The 13,389-nt window shown below is 41.6% G+C and overlaps 1 protein-coding gene across 1 annotated transcript in view; it reads right to left on the minus strand.

The window, feature by feature from the left end:
• pde5ab (phosphodiesterase 5A, cGMP-specific, b) overlaps nucleotides 1-13,389 on the minus strand; it is a 133,440-nt gene that overhangs the window by 99,038 nt on the left and 21,013 nt on the right. The gene's annotated exons all lie outside the window — the stretch shown is intronic.

The raw sequence follows: 13,389 nt of genomic DNA on the forward strand, positions 1-13,389 counted from the left end.
GCTCGCCAATCCCTGTCGAAGTCCCACCATGGACGGGGCTCCATCAGTGACAACTGACACAATTTTGTCCACGTCCAAGCCAGCCTTCTCAAAGAACCGTGTCAGCTCGTTAAAGATAATCTCCCCCGTTGAGCGCCCAGGTAGAGGAAGCAAACATAGCAGCTCTTCCCTGAATGCATTCCCATCAAAAAATCTGACAAAAACAGACAGTTGCTCCATATCCGTTCGGTCACACGACGAGTCTATTGCCAGGGACATGGCATCTGCTTTAACGAGATCCGCCTTCAGTTTGGATGTACAATCCTCGGCTAAAACTTCGACTCGTCTTGCGGTAGTGTTGGCTGACAACGGTACCTGCTTTAATAGCTCCACGACAGTTTGCTGGGTTTTCATATCGTGGCATAAAACCTCTTCCACCATACCAATCGCACACTCTTTAACCATGGCTGCGTCTGTGAAAGGTTTCTTTGCTTTTCCGAGACTCCACGAAACACGTAAAGACGCTGCTCTTGCCCTTTGATGTGCCGTGTTACACGTTTCAATTCTAAAAACTGAGCGCTTTAAAGAAGACTGCATGGTGGTTATTTTTTGTCTGCGTTGATCAGAATGTTCTGGGAAGTTGGAATTAAAGCTAGCATGCATAGTTCTGAAGTGCCTCTTGATGTTGTCAACCTTGCAGACTGCGACAGTTTGCATGCATATCAGGCATGTTGGCTTAGCGTTCTGATATGCCGGTAAAATGAAACAAAACTCATCCGTCCATTCCGGTTTAAACTGGCAATTTTCGCGGTCAACTTTACGTTTCTTTGAAGTGGTAGCCATTGTCTGTTGTTAGTATTTCATCTGTCAATGATATATTGTTTTACTCACTCTGTGATTAGCGGAAGGCACCCAGGGATGTGGAGGGATCGCATTGCGCATGCCTGACCTTTGTTTAGACGTCACTTGGCGGGCCATAAAGTCGCTGCCCGCGGGCCGTAGTTGGCTCGCGGGCCGTGGTTTGGAGACCACAGATATAAAGGGTAAGTATGGGTAAGTGCCTTAGAGGGTACCGCCCCAGTAGCAAGCTGTTGTACCCCTAAAGGTACAATAATGTACTTTATTTCCTGAGAATGAACCCAGTGTTCTCAGGATAGTCTCTAGATCCTGACTATGACCAGGATAAAGAGGTTACTGAAGATGAAGGTGATGCATGTACTGTCCGATCACTCCCCCTCCATCATGATCGATGACCATCCACTAAAGCATGCACACATGTTTACGTACCTTGGTTGCAACATGTCAGATGATTCACCTCTTGACCCCGAGATCCAACATTGAGTCTCTCGCGCTGCAGCAGCTTTCAGTGCTTTGTGTACTAGGTGCCGGAACAGGAGAGGCCTTAGTCTGTCAACTAAGTTGACCATTTACAAGGCGATAATTCTACCATCTCTCCTCCGTGGTTCCAAAACATGGCCGACCTTAGTTCACCACATCAGCCGTCTGGAAGTTTTCCACCAGAGATCGCGCCGACAGATAATGAACATCAAGTGGCAGCAGCGTAAGACCAATGCTGAGGTCCTCCACCGCAACTATTCTACTACCATCAAGACCATGCTTCGAAACAACAGACTACGCTGGCTCGGCCATGTGGCACAAATGGATGACTCTAGAACACCAAAGCAACTGCTGTTTGGTGAATTTAAGCAGGGCAAGCGCGATAAGCATCGTCCACATAAGCATTGGAAAGACTTTGCCAAGGAGGACCTGCGGCTCTTCGGCATAAATGCCAACTGGCACCAGATTGCGCTGAATCGCAGCACCTGGCAGACCGCTCTCTCATCGGGAAAGGAGCTCTGCAAGGCATGCCTCCAGACGAAGGCAGCCAAAAGACATGATTGTCAACGACTGAGGGCATTCAAGGGTCCCCCATCATCATAACATGACGAAGACCATAAGGAAGTACAGTGGGGCAAAAAAGTATTTAGTCAGTCACCAATTGTGCAAGTTCTCCCACTTAAAAAGATGAGAGAGGCCTGTAATTTTCATCATAGGTATACCTCAACTATGAGAGACAAAATGAGAAAAAAAAATCCAGAAAATGACATTATCTGATTTTTAAAGAATTTATTTGCAAATTATGGTGGAAAATAAGTATTTGGTCAATAACAAAAGTTCATCTCAATACTTTTTTATATACCCTTTGTTGGCAATGACAGAGGTCAAACGTTTTCTGTAAGTCTTCACAACGTTTTCACACACTGTTGCTGGTATTTTGGCCCATTCCTCCATGCAGATCTCCTCTAGAGAAGTGATGTTTTGGGGCTGTCGCTCGGCAACATGGACTTTCAACTCCCTCCAAAGATTTTCTATGGGTTTGAGATCTGGAGACTGGCTAGGCCACGCCAGAATCTTGAAATGCTTCTTACGAAGCCACTCCTTCGTTGCCCGGGCAGTGTGTTTGGGATCATTGTCATGCTGAAAGACCCAGCCACGTTTCATCTTCAATGCCCTTGCTGATGGAAGGAGGTTTTCACTCAAAATCTCATGATACATGGCCCCATTCATTTTTTTCTTTTACATGGATCAGTCGTCCTGGTCCCTTTGCAGAAAAACAGCCCCAAAGCATGATGTTTCCACCCCCATGCTTCACAGTAGGTATGGTGTTCTTTGGATGCAACTCAGCATTCTTTCTCCTCCAAACACGACAAGTTGAGTTTTTTACCAAAAAGTTCTATTTTGGTTTCATCTGACCATATGACATTCTCCCAATCCTCTTCTGGATCATCCAAATGCTCTCTAGCAAACTTCAGATGAGCCTGGACATGTACTGGCTTAAGCAGGGGGACACGTCTGGCACTGCAGAATTTGAGTCCCTGGTGGTGTAGTGTGTTACTGATAGTAGCCTTTGTTACTTTGGTCCCAGCTCTCTGCAGGTCATTCACTAGGTCCCCCCATGTGGTTCTGGGATTTTTGCTCACCGTTCTTGTGATCATTTTGACCCCACGGGGTGAGATCTTGCGTGGAGCCCCAGATCGAGGGAGATTATCAGTGGTCTTGTATGTCTTCCATTTTCTAATAATTGCTCCCACAGTTGATTTCTTCACACCAAGCTGCTTACCTATTGCAGATTCAGTCTTCCCAGCATGGTGCAGGTCTACAATTTTGTTTCTGGTGTCCTTTGACAGCTCTTTGGTCTTGGCCATAGTGGAGTTTGGAGTGTGACTGTTTGAGGTTGTGGACAGGTGTCTTTTATACTGATAACGAGTTCAAACAGGTGCCATTAATACAGGTAACGAGTGGAGGACAGAGGAGCCTCTTAAAGAAGAAGTTACAGGTCTGTGAGAGCCAGAAATCTTGCTTGTTTGTAGGTGACAAATACAGTACTTATTTTACCGAGGAATTTACCAATTAATTCATTAAAAATCCTACAATGTGATTTCCTGGATTCTTTCCCCCCATTCCGTCTCTCATAGTTGAAGTGTACCTATGATGAAAATTACAGGCCTCGCTCATCTTTTTAAGTGGGAGAACTTGCACAATTGGTGGCTGACTAAATACTTTTTTGCCCCACTGTAAGTAAGAAGATGAATGAATAAATTTTGTGCAATGTGAGTTGTGTGAGTATTTAAAAAATATATAATTTAGTCGTAGACAGAATTGATCACAATATATACAGGTTTAATTTCAAGAATACGCAGCTATCCTTGACTTGCAAGTGATGTCAAAGCAAAATAGAAACCCAGATGTTAGCCATGTTGGTGGAGATACAAATGCAAGGTCAAGCGACATTCCATACAAAACATACTCACGCGTGTGTGACTCTCTTTGTTTTTTCACTGCTTTAAGTGTTCTTTTAGCTTTGCCATATCTTTTTGCTGTATATGGTTGTGGTCGGGCGGCACGGTGGTGTAGTGGTTAGCGCTGTCGCCTCACAGCAAGAAGGTCCTGGGTTCGAGCCCCGGGGCCGGCGAGGGCCTTTCTGTGTGGAGTTTGCATGTTCTCCCCGTGTCCGCGTGGGTTTCCTCCGGGTGCTCCGGTTTCCCCCACAGTCCAAAGACATGCAGGTTAGGTTAACTGGTGACTCTAAATTGACCGTAGGTGTGAATGTGAGTGTGAATGGTTGTCTGTGTCTATGTGTCAGCCCTGTGATGACCTGGCGACTTGTCCAGGGTGTACCCCGCCTCTCGCCCGTAGTCAGCTGGGATAGGCTCCAGCTTGCCTGCGACCCTGTAGAAGGATAAAGCGGCTAGAGATAATGAGATGAGATGAGATGAGATGGTTGTGGTCACAACAGTACTCGTGACTGCAGCACGTTCCGATTTTTTAGAATTCTGTCCGTGATTCGGAAAGAGGGTGAGGAAACCCTGAGGTTTAGTACGGAGAGGAGACGAGCATGGCTGAACAACATCGGCAGGGCTGATCTAACAGAGGCTAAAACCAAAACAGCTTGTGTTTGCAGTCATCATTTTATCTCAGGTGAGATTCAAAAGCTTTCTCAATAATATCATGGAAGAATTTTATTTCGTGTTGCTAGAATTTTGCTAAAAAATGAGCGTTTTCTTGTTGTGGTTCACTCACTCGTTGTTATAATTTTAACACGTGTATTACTATTTCGCTTCTAGGAGCGCCAGCAAAATTATATGATAGAAACAATCCAGACTGGGCACCCACTCAGAACATGGGCTATGTTTCGCCCAAGGTCAGATTTGATTCTTCAGCAGCCAAACCAGATAGAACGCGATATCTGGGTACTCGATGGTCTGTAGAAGTGTCTTATCTTCAGAAAAGTCTGACTTTTTTCAATAATATGTGTCAAAACCACACATATCTATCTTCTCTTTGTATTGAATCTTCACTCGACCGTTCAAATCGTGGTAATACTGAGAAAATTCAGCATTGTTTACAGACACGCTTTCAGCGGCTGCCATCCTAGTATATCCACCATCATGGCGGACGCTCATGACCTAGCATATTTTGATCATGTGGTTGCAAGTCATCTATCAAAATGAATGCACTGTAGGAAAGTTCAAAATGAATAACCCAAAAAAAAAAGAATAATGATATATTTCGAGTCAGCATTCGGGTAGTTAGAACCTTTAATGAGGACAACGTCACACATATTCACAATGAATATCTGTTCAAGCTTCTGTGCAGGCTAGGTCTATATTATGTATTTGAAGCCTGCTAAACTAACGTTGTTTAGTGATTTATTTTCAGTCACCATTTAAGAGTTATAAATTGTGCCAAAGATTGTCAACGATTCAGACAGCAATCATTTTCTCAAGAAATATTCGATTATCAGATTACTCTCAGACATAAATAAAAGCATGAAATAAAAAAGAAAACAAAAAAGGAAACCAGATCAGTGACATTTGCTATTGGTGAGTATGTTCAATGAGACTATGCTGCCTGCCCTGTTGGTGTAGCCTTACAAGCAGATGGTGCCTCCTTTTCTCCAGAGGGAACAAGGGAAACGTCGGAGACATATGCTCTCCTGGGCACAAATGTGATTCCACATGTACTTGATTGGAGTGAGATAATTGCAGCCCTTTGGTAATATCTAGGTAATGTAATTTGATTGGTGGAATAATGTTCAGTGAGCTGTGTAAATTTTTATATGTAAGGATGCACAACACAGCCTTAAACTGGTTCGTTTGCTCATTGCTGACTGTGTGAGAAACTGGTTAAGACACGTTGGGGATAAAGGTGGGGTTTCTCTCTCTCTCTCTCTCTCTCTCTCCCCCTCCACTCCTCCCCGTCTGCTGCTCCCTCCATCCGTCTCCTTCCTCGCCACCAGAGTAGATGGCCACAACATCCAAGCAACATCAGTCAAGGTGTCACCTGATACATTTGTGTGCATACGTGAACACACAAAAGTCATGGCGCTGCAGTGGAACACAGTCCAGATACAGTCACTCATTTTAGCTCAAGCTAAACTTCTCTGCTTTGCCTTTCAGTCACAAATCAAACAACGCTCTATTCTGTTGTATAATTCCCCTTGGACTACATTAAACATTTCAACGTGCTATTGTAAACCCTGTCCTGAAGCGTAGCCAGGGAAGATAACAGCAAAAGAGAAGTCTCTGTACACAATGCCTAAATGGAAAAATCTGTGCACTCAGTGTGCAGCAATGAACATTATTCAACAAGGTCATTTTACTGGAGAAACCATTTACATAAAGATTAGGCTGGAAGGAAGATTATATGTATGAGCGTAATGGGTTTACATGAAGTCAAAATGCACTGTAAAAGTGAATGCAGTGCAAGATATATACATAAAATATAAATGATAAAATAGCACGCTATTTCTGAAATATTTATGTCATCTCCAAACCATATGTGCAGCCTTACTTATTAGCATTTGAATGACTCCACGATCCAATACACACCCTTATGCAAACACTACTGCACTGAAGAAGTTTTTTAAGCACAGACTAGCCAGGTCAGGCCCTCTGCCCTCTAGCCATTTTACGAAAGTAACCCTTCAGTAAACATGCAGGCCTAAAATGAACTTTTAATATTTTTAAAAACAATACAATGAACTCCCATGCCACAAAGATATAATAATCTGATCTTTACACCTGGCTGGCATTAAAGTGGAAGAGAATCTAAAAAAAAGAGTAATATTGAAAGGTTTTCCTGAAGTTGGTGAAGTGAAACTACAAGATAAGGATACTACTTAGACTGTACTGTAAACTTAACCTTACATATAATTTAGTGGTAAATGAATTTGTATTGAAATATATCTCATCTTTCCTCCCACATAGTAATATGGATAATTGCGTGCAGTTAACATGCATTACTTCACATGCATGGACTGTTTATTGTTCTGAAGTGTGACATGCATACCCCAAACTCAAGCATGCTTTTCAGGCACAGTTACCTCCAACGGGCACCTCATTCTCCACAGCATCATGTCTCCTTGGAAATGATCGCAGGGGTCACAAGCTGCATTTTCTGGAGAAAATATGCTCTAGAAGGCAGTGTCCTGAGTGAATAACTTATCAGCGTGGTTGAAATGCTGTGATTTTTACAGGTAGAGAAATAGAGAAGGAGGGTGGGGTTGGTGTGGGAGGGGGTAACAAACATTTCTGTGCTCTCACCCTTCCTCTCTTTTGCTCTAGCCGTCTCTCTTTTTTTCTCTCAGAACATGAGAAAACACAGAAGCATCCCTGCTGAGCTTCAGAAGGTCCAGCATGACATGAAATAAATACAAATTTAGATGGGGGGGGGGGGGGGGGGGGCACGGCTGGTGGAAGAATATATGGAGCTCCTGTATTCACATTTCTGAACAGCGAGGAAACTCCAGCACTGCTCCACCTTCAAGTTTGAACTTTCTTGTTCCTGTTTTGAAGGTGCTCTGCGGTACCATCATGAAACTGCCTTAAATGCAGGGATGTTTACATGTTAAGGCTTAAAGCATATACGCAGAGCCATGGCCTCACTTTCGTTTATAAATGCCTTGAGATCTCAAGAATGGCACAGGGATAGTTTTAAGCGTTAACAATAAATCTAATATAGTAATTTTTATGATTAAAGTGATTTATATAGGTAGCGGTCTGAGTGAATGACCTTGACGTCTGTAACGTCACAGCAGGAATTCTATCGGTCTCATCGCCATTTCCACTATACTAAAACACAGAGCTGACTGCAACTTTGAGCTTCCATTTTGAGCAAATTTATCACCATGCCACGTAGATGTGTTACTGGCGGGTGCAGCAACATGACAGAAGGTGGATTTACGTTGCATTCATAGCCCAAGAATGTTCAAACTGCAAAGATTTGGATGCATTTTGCGAGAAGTTCACGGGCACATTGGGCACCTATGAAGTGGTCTCTCCTTTGCTCTGCACATTTTACTGAAGACTCGTACAAGACCTCTGATCTGTTGAGGAGCGTTGGCTATAAGCCCATATTGAAAGAGGGTGCAGTATCAACAATTAAATAAAACTACAAGAAAAGGAAAGTTGTTTTTTTTTAAAAGGAAAGTGAGTCTAGTTGCACCAGTTATACTGGAGTGAGCCAAGGGTTGTTGGTAAAACCCAGGATGGAACGGGACAGGACATATTGCTCGGGCAGTGACCTCCCCACGGTTGTTGCTAAAACCAGTGATGTCCCATTCCGTCCCGGGTTTTAGTAATTGCCTGAGCCGAGCAGTAATGGCAGAGTACTCAGTAATGGAGAGAATGGAGAATGAATGAAGCAGCCGTCTTATTTCTAAACTGGATATTGCTGCCATCTCCCCCTTACGTCACCTCTGGCGTGCCCTAGGGCTCTGTCCTGGGGCCCCTCCTCTTCATCACCTACCTCCTTCCCCTCGGCAATATATTTCGTAAATTTAATATCAACTTTCATTGCTATGCAGATGACACCCAGCTCTACCTGTCTGGAAAACCCTCTTCCACCCTCCCTTCCCCTTCCCTTACCACCTGCTTAGCTGAAATCAAATCCTGGTTCACCTCTAACTTCCTGAAACTGAACAGCGACAAAACTGAAGTCCTCCTTGTAGGCGCCAAATCCACCCTCTCCAAAGTTGACAGTATCTCCTTTTCAATTGACGGTTCCATAGTCTCCCCCTCCCCTCAGGTCAAGAGCCTGGGTGTCATCTTAGACAGCTCTCTATCCTTCCTCTCTCATATCAATAACATTACACGGTCTGCTTATTTTCACTTACGCAACATAAATCGTCTTCACCCCTCCCTCACCTCCCACACCACCTCCATCCTTGTACACAGTCTTGTCACCTCCCACACTGACTACTGTAATTCTCTCCTCTTTGGTCTCCCTCAAAAATCCCTTCATAAGCTCCAATTGGTCCAGAATTCAGCTGCCCGTATCATCACCAATACGCCCTCTTTTCATCACATCACCACAACACTACAGACTCTCCACTGGCTCCCTATCAAATACAGGATCAATTTCAAAATTCTCCTCCACACATTCAAGGCCATCCATAATCTTGCCCCTCCATATTTGTCCAATCTTCTCCACATGGCTACCCCCTCTCGTTCCCTCCGATCCTCCTCCTCCATCTTCCTCACTGTCCCCTCTGCCCGCCTCAGTACTATGGGGAGTAGAGCTTTCAGTCGCTCTGCTCCCCCAATCTGGAATTCACTCCCCCCCGACATACGTAATATCGACTCTCTACCTCTATTCAAATCCAGACTGAAAACTCACTTGTTTCAGTTAGCATATTCATTGTGACTTTTACCATCTCTAAATTCTCTATTTACTTTCTCTGTGCTTTTATTGTGTCTTGTTTTACTGTTTTTACCATTGTTTTTACTCTTGTTTTTACTGTTTGTATAGTGTCCTTGAGTGTTTTGAAAGGCACTTCTAAATAAAATGCATTATTATTTTTATTATTTTTATTACATGGAAGAAGCGAATGAACGGAGAACTGAACAAACAACTGAAAGTCAGATTGTTTCAAAACATTCAGCCACAAGGTCGGCCTTCAAGAAGCGAGAACACAGACGGGTAAGCTCCGACTCTCATTCGGATACAAAACAACAAAAACAACACTCGTTGTTTACCTGCATTTAGATTAATACATGTAACTTGTATTGTGTGTTTAAGTTACCGGTATAAGATTATTTAATTTGCTTCAGAATGTGATTGTCTCAGTTCATCTGATTATTTAATCAGCCTTTTACATTTTATCAGTGAAAATGCATGCATGTACATGCATGTTGCATAACTTACAACACCTATCCTGTTTTAATGAGAGTCAACCCACAATCAATGAAGTCAAATCAGTCTTAGTTGAGCAAGTCAGTAACGGTATTTCTTACTTTCGCCATAAAATTTTTATTTATATGACTTTGGACTATAGCTGTAAAAGGCCTTGGTCTTAAAACCGGTTCCCGCTGTGACATCACGTGCTCAGGGCTGGCTGGCTCAGCGGGGCGGCTCGAATGCCAACTTTGCAGTCGATTTTAACTCTCAAAAATATGTATATTTTTTATTCCCATTTATGCAGCATACAAGAGTCAAGGATGGAGATACTGTCCACTCAGAAATTTATTTAAAAATAAAGGTTCTGTGTATCTCCTTTAAGGAGAGGAAGGGAAGGAAGGTAGTGACTGCCCTATCAAAAGTAATAGCAGTCTCTGTTGGTACTAACTTTCAGATTTCACCTGATCGCTGAGCCCAAACAGCCCATTCACCCTTCAGGGTTGGAAAAGATACATGCACTTAAGTAAAAGTGTTGGTACTGTGTCAAAACCATATTCAGTTAAAGTGGAACAATGGAGCCAAAAATGTACTTGAACGTACAGTACCAGTCAAAAGTTTGGACACCCCTACTTATTCATAGGTTTTTCTGTATTCTGACTATTTCCTACGCTGTAGAACAATCCTGAAGACATCAAAACTATGAAATAACATCTGGAACATATATGGAATTATGTGGTAAACAAAAAAAATGTTAAACACAAACAAAATATGTTTCATATTTTAGATTCTTCAAAGTAGCCAGTGTTTACCTTGATGACTCTTTACATACTATTGGCATTATCTTAACCAGCTTCATGAGGTAGTCACCTGGAATGCTTTTCAATTAACAGTTGTGCCTCATCAAAAGTTAATTAGTGCAATTTCTTGCCTTCTTAATGCGTTTGAGCTCAAACAGTAAATAGTAAATAATAAAAATACAGTAAATAGCCCTATTCCACAACTGTAGAAATCCATATTATGTCAAGAAGCGCTCAACTAAGTAAAGAGAAATGACATCCATCATTACTTTAAGACATGAAGTGACTTTTGATGAATAAAAATAAAGAAAAAAACATTGAATTCAAAGGTGTGTCCAAATTTTTGACTGGTCATCTAAGTCACAAATCATTCAAATATTCAAGAGTAAATGTAAATATTTTTAGCTGATAAAAAGTGTTGTTAGTTAGTTAATTAATTAGAGTTTTCCTGACTGCTGACAGTTTTTTAAAAGCTGATATTTTGTTTCACAGGAGTTGAAGGAGACGTGTCATTCTACAAATTGCTGATGAATCCAGCAAAAGATAAAAACAAAAAAACAGAAAAATAGAAAATGTTACTTGAGATTTTTAATGAGTGTTGGGCAAAATGAAAATGTAAATGTAAAATCGGGTTTTCTCTTGTAAATATTTTGTAGCTATTTTGTGTCTTTGTCATATTTTATGTTGATTTTAATCTTGTAATGAGCATTTGATCATATTGATATGTAAATGTGTGCAATAGAAGCATTATTATTATTATTATTATTATTATTATTATTATTATTATTACTTGAGTAAGAGTACAAGCATTCAACTTCAATAATATTGAATACAAATCTTCCAAAATGGTCCTTAAGTACAGGAAGTACAACCCCAATTCCAAAAAAGTTGGGACAAAATACAAATTGTAAATAAAAACAGAATGCAATGATGTGGAAGTTTCAAAATTCCATATTTTATTCAGAACAGAACATAGATGACATATCAAATGTTTAAACTGAGAAAATGTATCATTTAAAGAGAAAAATTAGGTGATTTTAAATTTCATGACAACAACACATCTCAAAAAAGTTGGGACAAGGCCATGTTTCCCACTGTGAGACATCCCCTTTTCTCTTTACAACAGTCTGTAAACATCTGGGGACTGAGGAGACAAGTCGCTCAAGTTTAGGGATAGGAATGTTAACCCATTCTTGTCTAATGTAGGATTCTAGTTGCTCAACTGTCTTAGGTCTTTTTTGTCGTATCTTCCGTTTCATGATGCGCCAAATGTTTTCTATGGGTGAAAGATCTGGACTGCAGGCTGGCCAGTTCAGTACCCGGACCCTTCTTCTACGCAGCCATGATGCTGTAATTGATGCAGTATGTGGTTTGGCATTGTCATGTTGGAAAATGCAATGTCTTCCCTGAAAGAGACGTCGTCTGGATGGGAGCATATGTTGCTCTAGAACCTGGATATACCTTTCAGCATTGATGGTGTCTTTCCAGATGTGTAAGCTGCCCATGCCACACGCACTAGTGCAACCCCATACCATCAGAGATGCAGGCTTCTGAACTGAGCGCCGATAACAACTTGGGTCGTCCTTCTCCTCTTTAGTCCGAATGACACGGCGTCCCTGATTTCCATAAAGAACTTCAAATTTTGATTCGTCTGACCACAGAACAGTTTTCCACTTTGCCACAGTCCATTTTAAATGAGCCTTGGCCCAGAGAAGACGTCTGCGCTTCTGGATCATGTTTAAATACGGCTTCTTCTTTGAACTATAGAGTTTTAGCTGGCAACGGCGGATGGCACGGCGAATTGTGTTCACAGATAATGTTCTCTGGAAATATTCCTGAGCCCATTTTGTGATTTCCAATACAGAAGCATGCCTGTATGTGATGCAGTGCCGTCTAAGGGCCCGAAGATCACGGGCACCCAGTATGGTTTTCCGGCCTTGACCCTTACGCACAGAGATTCTTCCAGATTCTCTGAATCTTTTGATGATATTATGCACTGTAGATGATGATATGTTCAAACTCTTTGCAATTTTACACTGTCGAACTCCTTTCTGATATTGCTCCACTATTTGTCGGCGCAGAATTGGGGGGAATGGTGATCCTCTTCCCATCTTTACTTCTGAGAGCCGCTGCCACTCCAAGATGCTCTTTTTATACCCAGTCATGTTAATGACCTATTGCCAATTGACCTAATGAGTTGCAATTTGGTTCTCCAGCTGTTCCTTTTTTGTACCTTTAACTTTTCCAGCCTCTTATTGCCCCTGTCCCAACTTTTTTGAGATGTGTTGCTGTCATGAAATTTAAAATGAACCAATATTTGGCATGAAATTTCAAAATGTCTCACTTTCGACATTTGATATGTTGTCTATGTTCTATTGTGAATACAATATCAGTTTTTGAGATTTGTAAATTATTGCATTCCGTTTTTATTTACAATTTGTACTTTATCCCAACTTTTTTGGAATCAGGGTTGTACAAAGAAGTACAATTACTCAAGAATGTTCTTCCTCTGGAACCCTTAACAGTTCTTCAGTTGCTCCACTGGGGAACCCTTAAATATTCTACACAGAAAGGCCTTTTTTTATTTGTACATATACATGCACATGCATATATGATAACTTTTAGAAAACAGGGTTCTTTAAATTAATTGAATAATTAATGTTTCTTAGATTTCTAAGGAACCATTACTGACATTCTTCAAGGGTTCTTTAAGGTTCATCGGATAATTATGGGTTCTTTAGTTGTCCCTCTGGAGAACCCTTAAATTCTATGTCGAATCCTACAACAGAGTGTTAGAATAAAAAGGGAAGCTAAGGAAGAACCTGTAACAATCTAATGGACCCTTAAAGAACCATTTTTTAAAGATTGAGACAGTGCATGTGTGAGTGTGTCCATGTACAAACGTGGGCCGTGTATACTTGTTAGCACTTTT

The sequence above is a fragment of the Neoarius graeffei genome, chromosome 1 (genome assembly GCF_027579695.1).
Source record: "Neoarius graeffei isolate fNeoGra1 chromosome 1, fNeoGra1.pri, whole genome shotgun sequence".
Taxonomy (NCBI): domain Eukaryota; kingdom Metazoa; phylum Chordata; class Actinopteri; order Siluriformes; family Ariidae; genus Neoarius; species Neoarius graeffei.